Genomic DNA, 12,511 nt, shown 5'->3' with positions numbered 1-12,511 from the left:
CACACACACAGTCCGTGACATGCACACAGTCATACATGCATGCACATACATACTAACACACACACACTCAAACCAAAAAAAAAAAAGCTGTCACTACAGCACAGCAGGGGTGAGGTCAGCTCTTCCAGGAAGCATGAGAAAGGGCACTCCAGCCTGAGGAAGGATATGCACAGATGGACAACTGAAAGGCCATGGTAACCTAAAAGTCAGAATCAAAATCAAGGGAAGGCTGGAGGAATGGCTTAGTGGTTAAGGCGTTTGCCTGCAAAGCCGAAGGACCCAGATTCGATTCCCCAGGACCCACGTTAGCCAGATGCACAAGGGGGTGCACACGTCTGGAGTTCGTTTGCAGGGGCTGGAGGCCCTGGCATGCCCATTCTCTCTCCCTCTCCCTTTTTCTCTATCAAATAAACAAATAAATAAAAATATTTAAAAGTCAAGGGAGAGGCAGGCTGTTTCACTGTTCTCTCTGCTGGCTGAGGCCACCTTGGCCTCTGTCCCTCAGTCATAACCTCATACAGACCCTTCTTCCAGCAGGGCCAACAACAAATGACCCAGATGACCAGGGCTCAGGAGCCGCCATCAGATATGCTTCCTGGGCTTAGAAGTGCTGGGATACAGGCCAACCCAAGTACGGGCAAGCTCCACATTGGTTATGACAATGACATTGGAGCAGGACACATAACTGAAACCTTTTGGCCTGGGTCACACACTATCTTTTTCCCTTCCCTTCCTTTGTCCAGAAGGAGCCAGCTTCTTTTTTTTTTTACAAGCCTTGTGCTCAGAAGGGCTCTGGAAGGCCTGGATCTACAGCTGGACTTGAGGCGAGCTGTGATCCACCCCAGAGACTCATATCCTCCAGGCCTTCCATTCTTCCCTGTGAACGGTTTTTTATTGTGCAAACAAATAGTGATAAGAAAGGAATCTTCAGTAAAGAGAGAGAGAGAGAGAGAGAGAGAGAGGGAGAGAGAGAGAGAGAGAGAGAGAAAGAAAGAAAGAAAGAAAGAAAGAAAGAAAGAAAGAAAGAAGGAAAGAAAGAAAGAGCCATTATCTGTTTGCATTTCTCTTTCCCCTCCTGATTATGTCTGGGAGCAGCATTTGGTTTTGTTTTGTTTTTAATTTGTTTGTTTTTCGAGGTAGGGTCTCACTCTAGCTCAGGCTGACTTGGAATTTACTATGCTGTCTCAGGCTACCCTCGAACTCACAACACTCCTTCCTCTGTCTCCCAAGTGCTGGGGTTAAAAGCGTGTGCCACCATGCCCAGCCATCATTTGTTTTTTAGTTGTATAGTGACATAAATCCATGCTCTATTCTCATTGCTTGGCATTGTGCTCTAAGATTTTTTCATTTTGCTGCTCACGGGTAACTATATGGACTTATTTTTGCCAAGACTGAACAAAGAGAGGTTGAAGCGGTAGGATTGCAAGTTCAGGGACAACTTGGGCTACATAGTGGGACCCTGCCTCAAAATATAAACAAAAGGTTGGGGAGATGGCCTAGAGATTAAAGGTACTTGCTTGCAAAGCCTGTAGACCTGGGTTTGATCCCCCAGTACCCATGGAAAAGCAGCATAAAATGATGTGTACATCTGGAGTTTGTTTGCAGTAGCAAGAGGCCCTGGCATGCCCATACTCTCTCTCTCTCTCTCTCTCTCTCTCTCTCTTTCTCTCAAATAAATAAATAAAAATACTTAATAAGCCAGGCATGGTGATGCACGCCTTTAATCCCAGCACTTGGGAGGCAGAAGTAGGAGGATCGCAGTGAGTTCGAGGCCATCCTGAGAATATATAGTGAATTCCAGGTCAGCCTGAGCTAGAGTGAGACCCTGACTCAAAAAAACCATAAAAAGGGGGGGGACTAGAGAGATGGCTTAGTGGTTAAACGCTTGCCTGTGAAGCCTAAGGACCCCGGTTCGAGGCTCGACTCCCCAGGACCCACATTTGCCAAATGCACAAGGGGGTGCATGTGTCTGGAGTTCATTTGCAGTGGCTGGAGGCCCTGGCACGTCCATTCTCTCTCTCTCTCTCTCTGCCTTTTTCTCTCTCTGTCTCTTGCTCTCAAATAAATAACTAAAAATAAACAAAAAAAATTTTTTAAAAAAAAACGGGGGGCTGAAAGTGCTTGCCTGTGAAGCCTAAGGACCTCAGTCAAGGCTCGATTCCCCAGGACCTGCATTAGCCAGATACACAAGGGGGCGCACCCGTCTGGAGTTCGTTTGCAGTGGCTGGAGGCCCTGGTGTGCCCGTTCTCTTTCTCTGTATCTGTCTCTTTCTCTCTCTGTCTGTCACTCTCAAAAAAATAAACAAAAATAAAAATTAAAAAAAAAATTTTAAGTGTAAATTCAATAAAATGGACTTCTCTTGTTATGGTTTGATATGGTCATATATGGTGCCCACCCCCAAAAATCTCATATATCAAAATGTTTGGTACCAGCTGATGGTGCTATTTTAACAGGTGCTAGGAAGTGGGCTCAGGGTGAGGAAGTAGGTCATTAGGCACGCATCCTTGAGGGTGTTTTGCTCCTGGCCCTTTCTTGTCTCACAGTTCCCTGTCATGAGGCAAACAGCTTCCTAATCCACATGTTCCCACAGATCAGGATGCTTGGCCCTGGGCCTGCAGAGATGGCTTAACAGTTAAGGCGCTTGCCTGTAGAGCCAAAGGACCCAGGTTCTATTCCCCAGGACCCACATAAACCAGATGTACAAGGTGATGCATGCATCTGGAGTATGTTTACAGTGGGTGGAGGTGTAGCCTGAGGCTACATAGTGAATTACAGGTCAGCCTGAGCTAGAGTGACACCCTACCTTGAAAAAACAAAATAAATAAATAAATAAAACTTTTTTTTTTTTAAAAAAAAGGCATCTGCCTAGGAACGATCCCTGGGGATAGTGAGTGCCACTAGGAGAGGTTAGAGTCATTTTCATGGCTCTTGGTGTATGTTCTCTAAAGGTTTGTACCTGTTAGGTTGCAACCAGTTCAAGGGAGAGGGCCACTTAGGCTCCATTATTGGCTCTCAGGCATGACTGTTTTTGGTTGTTGTTGTTGTTGTTTTCTCTATAGTCAGTGAGCTCACTCTGGTCCTCCCCAGGAGGGACATTCTCGCTACATGTGGTGCCTAGAGGGACTTTTGGCTTCCACATGGTCGCCAAGGGATGGTCATTCCCTAACCCCAATCATATGCCCCATCTGTGTGGTTTTTCTTGTCTCTTTCCACTCCATTGCCCTTTGGCACCAGGTCATGCCAATCCATCTAAATATTTTGGGGACCCACTCTGTCTGTCTCATTACATTGCCACTGGACACCATCTTTCATCAAGATTCCTATAGCAGTCTCCTAAAATAATAATAATAATAATAATAATAATAATAATTAATAGTAAACAACAGTAATATTTACATGGTCCAAAGGTCAAAATTTCCTATAAGACTTACATAATAAAAATGATAACATTGCCTGTGAAACCTAAGGAGTCAGGTTTGACTCCCCAGAACCCATGTAAGCCAGATACACACAGTGGCACCTGCATCTGGAGTTTATTTGCAATGGCTAGAGGCCCTGGTATGCCCATTCTCTCTCGCTCTGCCTCTCCTGGCCTCTCTGTCTCTAATACATAAATAAAAATAAAAAAGTTACCTTGCCAGGCATGGTGGCACACGCCTTTAATCCCAGCACTGGGGAGGCAAAAGTAGGAGGATCGTCATGAGTTCAAGGCCACCCTGAGACTACATAGTGAATTCCAGGTCAGCCTGGGCTAGAGCAAGACTAACCCTTGAAAAACAAAACAAAGCAAAAAAAAAAATTACTTTAAAAATGATAACAATAGGGCTGGAGAGATGGCTTAGCGGTTAAGCGCTTGCCTGTGAAGCCTAAGGACCCCGGTTCGAGGCTCGGTTCCCCAGGTCCCACGTTAGCCAGATGCACAAGGGGGCGCACGCATCTGGAGTTCGTTTGCAGAGGCTGGAAGCCCTGGCGTGCCCATTCTCTCTCTCTCCCTCTACCTGTCTTTCTCTCTGTGTCTGTCAAATAAATAAATAAAAAATTTAAAAAAATGATAACAATAAATTCCTGCCACATCCTTCCTTGGAAACAACTAGCCACTTTCAACTCTTTTGTTGGTATGTGCTTCAATGTTCCAAATAATATATCTATACTGTTGTTTCTAGATTTTTAGGGTCAAACATCATCTACTAACTTTGAATAACAAAAGATTTTTCTGATACCACTTTCCTCCCCCATCCTACATCTATAATTAGATCACATTTGGGTTAAACCATCATGTAGTACTATATATTATAACCAGAAATACTCTTATACTTATTTGCCCTCTTAGATGCCAGCATTTCTTCCAGGGCCACTCTTTCTCTCTCCTTAGCCTGCTGGGGGCAGGCAGAACTCTCAGGGATGGAGTGGGATGTGTGGGAAGTGAGATGGGCTAGCTCGTGGCTGGTGAGCACTGGAAGAGTCTGGGAGGGTTCCCAGTGCTGGGATTACAGGCATGCACAACCACACACTTTTTGTATGTGTCTTGGGGATTAGACTTGAGTTCTCATGCTTTCAAGGCAAGCACTTTATCAACTGAGTTGTCTTACTAGCCTCTTTGTAACTTCCTTTCTTTCTCTTTTTCTTTCTTTCCTTCTTTTCTTTCTCTTTCTTCTTTTTCTTTCTTTTTTTGAATTTTTTTTTACTTTTATTTATTTGAGAGCAACAGACAAAGAGGCAGAGAAAGAGAGAGAGAGAGAGATTGAGAGAGGAAAGAATGGGCACGCCAGGGCCTCCAGCTACTGCAAACGAACTCCAAATGTGTGCACCCCCTTGTGCATCTGGCTAACATGGATCCTGGGTAATTAAGCCTCAAACCAGTGTCATTAGACTTCACGGGCAAGTGCTTAAACACTAAGGCATCTCTCCAGCCCTGTTTTTTTTTCTTTCTTTCTTTCTGCTTAGTTACCATCACTTGTGTGTGTGTATGTCTGTGCACTGGTGTGCATGGGCATACATGTGCCACAGTGTGTGTGTGTAAGTCAGAGGACACCTCAGATGTCAGTCCTCACCTTTCACCTTGTTTGAAGCAGGGTTTTTTCATTACTTACTGCTGTATTTGCAAGGCTAGCTCACCTGAAAGCTTCTAGAAGATTCTCCTATCACCACCCCTTATCTCACCCAGAAGAATGCTAGAATTACAGGCAAGCCCACTCCTCTACAGCGTCCAGCTTTATATGTAGGCTGTGGGAGTCCAAACTCAGATACTAGCACTGAGATGGCAAGAGCCTTGTGCACCAAACCATCTCTCCAGCCCTCCATTACTTTCTTTTGTGTGTGGTGTGCACGCATGTGTTTATGCATGTTCAGATGAGTGCAGCTACATGTGGAGGCCAGAGGCCAATGCCAAGTGTCTTCCTCAGTCTTCTCCAGAATTTTTTTTTTTTCAAGGTAAGGGTCTCACTCTAGCTCATTCTGACCTGGAATTCACTATGTAGTCTCAGGCTGGCCTTGAACTCATGGTGGTTCTCCTACCTCTGCCTTCCGGGTGCTGGGATTAAAGATGTACACCACCACACCCAGCTTTTTTGCTTACTTTTATGTATTTATTTGAGAGTAACAGACAGAGAAAGAGGCAGATGAGAGAGAATGGGTGCGCCAGGGCCGCCAGCCATTGCAAACAAACTTCAGATTCCTTGTGCAGCTGGCTTAAGTGGGTCCTGGGGAATTGAGTCTTGAACCAGGGTCCTTGGGCTTCACAGGCAAGGGCTTAACAGCTAAGCCATCTCTCCAGCCCTCCAAATTATTTTTAAGAGATGGTGTCTCCCATTGAACCCAGATCTCACCAACTGGGATAGATTAGCTAGCCAGCAAGCTCTGGAGATTCTCCTGTCTCTGCCTCCCCAGCACCAGGATTAGGGGTGTGTGCTGCCTGGCCCAGCATTTTATATGGCTGTTGAGGATATAAGTTAGGTTTTTATGCAGTTTATTGACTGAGACATATCCACAGCTCCCTATTATTATGATTTTCTTTTTTTTTTTTCCCCCAGTGGAGAACACAAATATATTTTAGAAGTTGCCTATGGAGTCTAATGGGCAGCCAGCACAGAGACCCCACGGCCACCCAGCCAGCCCACCTGTCTCTCCATAGACCCATCAGTCTCATTGTCTTCCTGGGCTCCAAGGCAAAGAGGGTCAAAAGTGGTCACAGGAGGGCTGGAGAGATGGCTTAGCGGTTAAGCGCTTGCCTGTGAAGCCTACGGACCCCAGTTTGAGGCTCCATTCCCCAGGTTAGCACAAGGGGGCGCACGCGTCTGGAATTCATCTGCAGAGGCTGGAGTCCCTGGCGTGCCCATTCTCTCTCTCTGCCTCTTCCTCTGTCTGTCACTCTCAAATAAGTAAATAAAAATAAACCAAAAAAAATTTTTTTTAAAAAAGTGGTCACAGGAGATAAGGGACGGTGTCTGGTGACTCGAGAGGGGCGGCAAGCAGGCATAGGGCCACTTTCTCAAGAGGCCCAGAATGGGACATTCTGGGGAATGCGTGGTAAAGACGGGCAGGCAGGGAGGCCAGAGGTCCCGTCAGGGAGACAGGGACCTGGGCGGTTGGGGGAGGCAGAGTGTGTGGAGGAAGCCAGGGCGTCACCCTTCCCTGTTCATCCCAGATCTACCCAACTCTCTGCAGCACCTGAGAAAAATGGGATAACAGGAGGACTGACGTCAGGGACCTAAGGGGCTGCAGGTGGAGGGGCAAGGAGATGGAGATGGCGAGGTGGCATCCACTCCGGCACCCCCCCCCCCACTCTTTCTAACCCCAGTCCAAACAGGAGGCAGCTGGCCACGGAAGGCAGCAGGGCCTGGGAAGGCAGGGGCAGGGGCCCCTCAGCCTCCAGCCTTTGGGTCACTTAGGGGTGCAGATGGATCACTAACAGCTCCAGGTGCATGGTGGTGTTGTGCCAGGTAACGGGCAGGACACGCACATAGCGAGCCAGGAAGGGCACCCCAAACACGTTCTTCTTGGGCAATTGTTGTCTGAGTTTCCAATGAAGACCTTGCTGCTCCTCTGTTCCTCATAAATGGTCCACTTTATACCATCGTTGCTGTGGGCCACCTCATAGGATGCCACGTACTGGATATGGCCAAAGTCATGAGCTCCCTTGGTGATGATGCCCGTTACCTGCTTCTCAGAACCCAGGTCAACCTGCAGGCACTCGGAATCATTGTTGCTCTGGGAGGCCCAGGTGTTGAACTTGCCCTGCATGTCCAGCTGCGTCCAATGAGGGTACCAGCCAAAGGCATGCAGGCCCCGGGTCTTTTTTTTTTTTTATTGACAACTTCCACGATCATAAACAATATCCCATGGTAATGCGCTCCCTCCCCACACTTACCCCTTTGAACCTCCATTCTCCATTATATCCCCTCCCCCTCTCAATCAGTCTTTCTGATTTTGATGTCATCATCTTTTCCTCCTATTATGATGGTCTTGTGTAGGGAGTGTCAGGCACTGTGAGGTCATGGATATCCAGGCCATTTTGTGTACAGAGGAGCACGTTGTAAGGAGTCCTACCCTTTCTTTGGCTCTTACATTCTTTCCGCCACCTCTTTCGCAATAGAGCCTGAGCCTTGGAAGGTGTGATAGAGATATTGCAGTACTGAGCACTCCTGTCACTTCTTTCCAGCACCATGGTGCCTTCTGAGTCATCCCAAGGTCACTGTCATCTGAAAAGAGAAGGGTCTCTACCAAAAGAGAAACTATCATTAATATATGGATATGAACATTAAGAGAAGTGCTTACTGGGCAGTTTGGTGAGCACAGTACATACATTTAGCCAGACAACAGCAGACATTTCACCCTTAGGGCTCATGACTACCCCTGTTGTAGGTTTTCAGTATCTGGGATGTATTCCCTCCCATGGAGCAGGCCTCCAGTCCAATTAGAGGGTGGTTGGCTTCCACCACAACAGACGTGCCACTATTGCACCCACTGGCTCATTTGGCCTGGCTGGCCAAATATAAGACTTGCAGTGTCCACTGTTGGATATCTTCACTGGTGATTTCAATCTCTCCCATTGAACTGCATGCAGCATGGCTTTTTCCAGCGTTCTGTCAGCTGGTCTACATGGAGGAGGTTTTCAGCTCAGTTCCAGCAGGATTTCTCAGTGATCTTGCAGCCAAGTATGTGGTATCTTCATCAATAGGGTCTTACCATCTATTCCTGGTGGGAAACCAAGCGCCTTGGCAATGGCCTATGAGGTTTTGGCCCTAGGTCTTATAGGTGCTAGATGCTGTGATACTGCTGTCGCGAATCCTGTTGTCCCTCAGGCCCAGAGAGGTTCAGAGCCACCGTTGATCTCACAGCCAAGGAGCTCAAGGCGGTGTGTGCACTCCCGGTAACGCGACATGGGGTACAGTCTCACGTAATGCACCTCCAAGGGGGTGCTGAACATGTTACACTTCAGGCTGTTATTGTCCACATTTCCCTCGAGCTCCTTGTCCCCAGACCCAAGCTCGCTCACCCTGGATGAACCGGAACTTGCGTCCGTCTAGGCTGTGGGCCACCTCGAAGGTCTACAGATACCCCCCAGCCCCCGGCACGGCTGGTGCCCTGCGTCACCCTACCTGACACCCGCCTCTTCTGCAGGAGGTTCATCTGGATGCAGGGCTTGCTGTCATAGTTGCCTGCCTTGCAGGTGTTGACGATGCCTGCAAGGTGCAGGCGGGTCAGCTCTGGGCGGCAGCGTTGCAGACCCAAGAAGCCAAAGTGCACGGATGAGGCGCCTCGCTCCACGCCTAGCTTCATGACGCACTTCGCCCCGCAGCGGATGCCCAAGAAGCCCTGAGGGCACTGGCACATGTGCTGAGCGAAGACATCCCCTCGGTGTGTGGCCTCAGTCACCTGGCATTCAGCACCATGATGGCAGGGGTTTGGGGCACAGGGACCTTTCTCAGTCTCGTTGCAAACTAGACCCGTGAAGCCTTTGGGACAGAGGCAGTAGAAGTCACTATCTTGGCCCATCGAGCAGGTCCCCCCATTTCAGGCACAAGCCGCGGGCGCTGCGCTCGGCTGCTGGGGCGCGACGAGTTGTCCATGATTTTCTTTTCTTTCTTTTTCTTTTTTTTTTTTTTTTTTTTTTTTTCCAGGTAGGGTTTCACTCTGGCCCGGGCTAACCTGGAATTCACTATGTCTTCTCAGAGTGGCTTCGAACTCATGGCGATCCTCCTACCTCTGCGTCCCAAGTGATGGAATTAAAGGCATTGGTCAACCATGCCTGGCCCTATATTATTTCTTTAATGTAGTGCCAGGGATTGAACCCAGGACTTCGTAACATGCTAGGCAAGTGCTCTGCCACGGAGCTACCGTCGCAGCCCTTTTCTTTCTTTCTTTCCTTCTTTCTTTCCTTCTTTCTTTCTTTCTTTCTTTCTTTCTTTCTTTCTTTCTTTCTTTCTTTTTCTTTACTTTTTCTAAACTCTTTGACAGAACAATATAATGACCAAATCTGTCAGGTAGTTTATTATTTTCAGTCATATTCCAGGCACTAAGCTGACCCTTGGGATTCAATTATAAACAAGATAGACATGGTCTCTGAGTTTTTAGTCTGGAGAGGGGTCGATATAAAGTACAACCATTTCTTGTTATCCATGAAGGGTTAGTTCCAAGACCTCCTAATCCCCTACTGATAACAAAATCTACAGATGTCCAGGCTCCTTGTTTACAATGGGATGTTTACATATAGCTTATATCCTCCATGTATTTTTAAACTATCTCTAGATTGCTTATAATACCTAACCCAAAGTAAGTGCTATGTAAACTGTTACAATGTATTGCTTTGGGACTAAAGACATGGCAAAAAGGTCTGTACATTTTCAATCCAGATACAACCTTTTCCCCCTCTTTTTTCTTTTCTCCTCCCCCCCCCCCTTCTTTTTTCAATCCTTGGTTGGTCAAACCCGTGGCTGTGAAACCTATGAACATAGAGGACTAACTACAATTCCAATCAAGTGTTATAACGAGAGACATGTAGGGTCTCTGGGAAGACGTAGCATAACTAACACAGGGAGACAAGAAAGACTGCGCCCTTGTAGACAGAAGCTATTCATTCAGGGAGTAGACAGTGAACACCTCTACATGCCAAGCAGCATTCTAAATGCTGAGAGCACAAGAAAGTGAACTGCCTAAAGCTTACATTCTTTTATTTCTTTATTTACTTGAGAGAGGGAGAGAGAGAGAGAGAGAGAGAGAACGGGCTCACCAGGGCCTCCAGCCACTGCAAGCGAACTCCAGATGTGTGCGCCCCCTTGTGCATCCGGCTTACGAGGGTCCTAGAGAGTCAAACCAGGATCCTTTGGCTTTGCAGGCTAACGTCTTAACCACTAAGCCATCTCTCTAGCCCCTAAGGCTTACATTCTAATAAAAGGAGATAGAGCCAGGTGAAAAACCAAGGGGGAAAAAAAGGGGATAGAAAATAAACCTAGAAATGATTTTCAGTAGAAGCCATTAAAGTACAATAGACAGTGGAATGATGGGAAAGGGCTGGGCAGGAGGTGTGGAAATAAAGTTCTTTTCTTGTCTTTTTGAGGCAAGCCCAAAGGATTGGACTTTTTATTTTTATTTATTATATTTTTTTTTTCTGAGGTAGGGTTTCACTCTAGCCCAGGCTGACCTGGAATTCACTATGCAGTCTCAGGGTGGCCTCAAACTTATGACGATCCTCCTACCTTTGCCTCTGGGATTAAAGGCGTGTGCCACCATGCTGGGATTCTTCATTTACTTATTTTCATGAGAGAGAGAATTGGCGTGCCAGGACCTCCAGCCACTGCAATCGAACTCCAGATGTGTGTGGCCCCTTGTGCACACGTGCGACCTTGCACACTTGCATTACCTTGTGCGTCTGGCTTACGTGGGACCTAGGGAGTCGAACATGAGTCCTTAGGTTTTGCTGGCAAGCGCGTTAACTACTAAGCCATCTCTCCAGCCTGAGGTTCTTTTATTTTTTTAAACAAAATATTTTATTTATGTATTTACAAGGGGGGAGAGGGAGAGGGAGCGAGAATGGGTGCACCAGGGCCTCTAGCCACTGAACTCCAGATACATGTGCTACTTTGTGCGTCTGGCTTTATGTGGGTTCTGAGGAATTGAACTGGGGTTGTTAGGCATTGCAGGCAAGCTCCTTAAGTGCTGAGCCACCTCTCCAGCTTCAGAGATGAGGTTTGAGATGAGGCAGGTCGACAAGGACAGATCATAGAAGGTCTCTCTGAGGAGGTAGCATCAGACACGATATGTGAGACATGACCACAGTCATATGAAGAGGGAAAGCAGGACTGCAGGATCGGAGGAGGAGGAGGCTGGGGAGATGACTCAGTGGGCAGCAGTGCTTGCTGTCCAGGCGTGACACAGTGGCAAGTGTCTGGAGCCCTAGTCCCCCGACAGTGAGAAGGGAGACAGGTCCAGGAGAATCCCAGAAGCATAAGGGCTGGTCAGGCTGGTACAGCAGCCTATGCACACACATGTACATATGCCTACGTACACAGCCTCTATGTACACACAGAGGTGAACAAGAGACTCAGTGGTAAACAAGGTTGAAGGTTCTGACATCCACATGCATGGGTGCCGTGGCATGGGCGTGCCCGTACTCACACACACTCACATATCCTGCATGTGCACACAAAGATAATAACGATTCACACTGATCTGAGGAGGAGCAAGAACACCAGGCAGAAGAACAGAACTAAGAGCAATTCCTTGTGGCTAGGGCCAGGGATCAGTTGCTAGAGCTAAGGGAATGGATGGAAGATCTAGGTCACCCGTCCTAGTAATATCATTGATAAAATCCTTAGTTTGCAGCAATTTGGTTACTTGTAAGATTCATTCCTGCCCTTTTGAAATATTTTATTTAGCTGAGAGGAAGAGAAAGAGAGAGAAAGTGAGTGAATATGGGCACACCAGGGCCTCTTGCCACTGCAAACAAACTCCAGACGCATGTGCCACATTGCGCATCTGGCTTTATGTGGGTACTAGGAAAATGAACCTATGCTGACAGGCTTCACAAGCTGAAAACTAGTGCCCTTAACCACTGAGCCACCTCCCCAGCCCAGTTCCCACCCCCTTTTGCCCTCCTCAGTATTACAGGGTGTATAGACATTGATTGATTTCCTTTTCAGATCTCCTTGTTAGGGACTAAAACATGTATTGAACACTTGTTTGGTCCCGCTTAAAAAAATTTTTTTGTTGTTGTTGTTTTCAAGGTAGGGATTCACTCTACTCCAGGCTGACCTGGAATTCACTCTGTAGTCTCAGGCTGGCCTTGAACTGATGGGGATCCACTTACCTCTGCCTCCCGAGTGCAGGGGAGAAGACGTGCACTATCACACCTGGCTCTATATTTTGTTTATTTATTTATTTGAGAGAGAGAAAGAGAGACAGACACACAGTACTGGGGAATCGAATCTGGGTCCTTAGGCTTCTCAGGCAAGCGCCTTAACGCCTAAGCCATCTCTCCAGCCCATTGCCCTGCTTTTTAATGTCAGGACTAGC

The 12,511-nt window shown here is 47.3% G+C and overlaps 1 pseudogene; it reads right to left on the bottom strand.

The window, feature by feature from the left end:
• Positions 1–6,884: 6,884 nt before the first annotated feature.
• Positions 6,885–9,007, bottom strand: LOC101612266 (annotated as a pseudogene).
• Between the last annotated feature and the right edge of the window lie 3,504 nt (positions 9,008–12,511).

This window comes from Jaculus jaculus, chromosome 3 (assembly GCF_020740685.1).
Source record: "Jaculus jaculus isolate mJacJac1 chromosome 3, mJacJac1.mat.Y.cur, whole genome shotgun sequence".
In the NCBI taxonomy this organism is placed as follows: Eukaryota; Metazoa; Chordata; class Mammalia; order Rodentia; family Dipodidae; genus Jaculus; species Jaculus jaculus.
The sequence above is the reverse complement of the archived record's forward strand: the minus strand, read 5'-3'. Positions and strand labels throughout refer to the sequence as shown.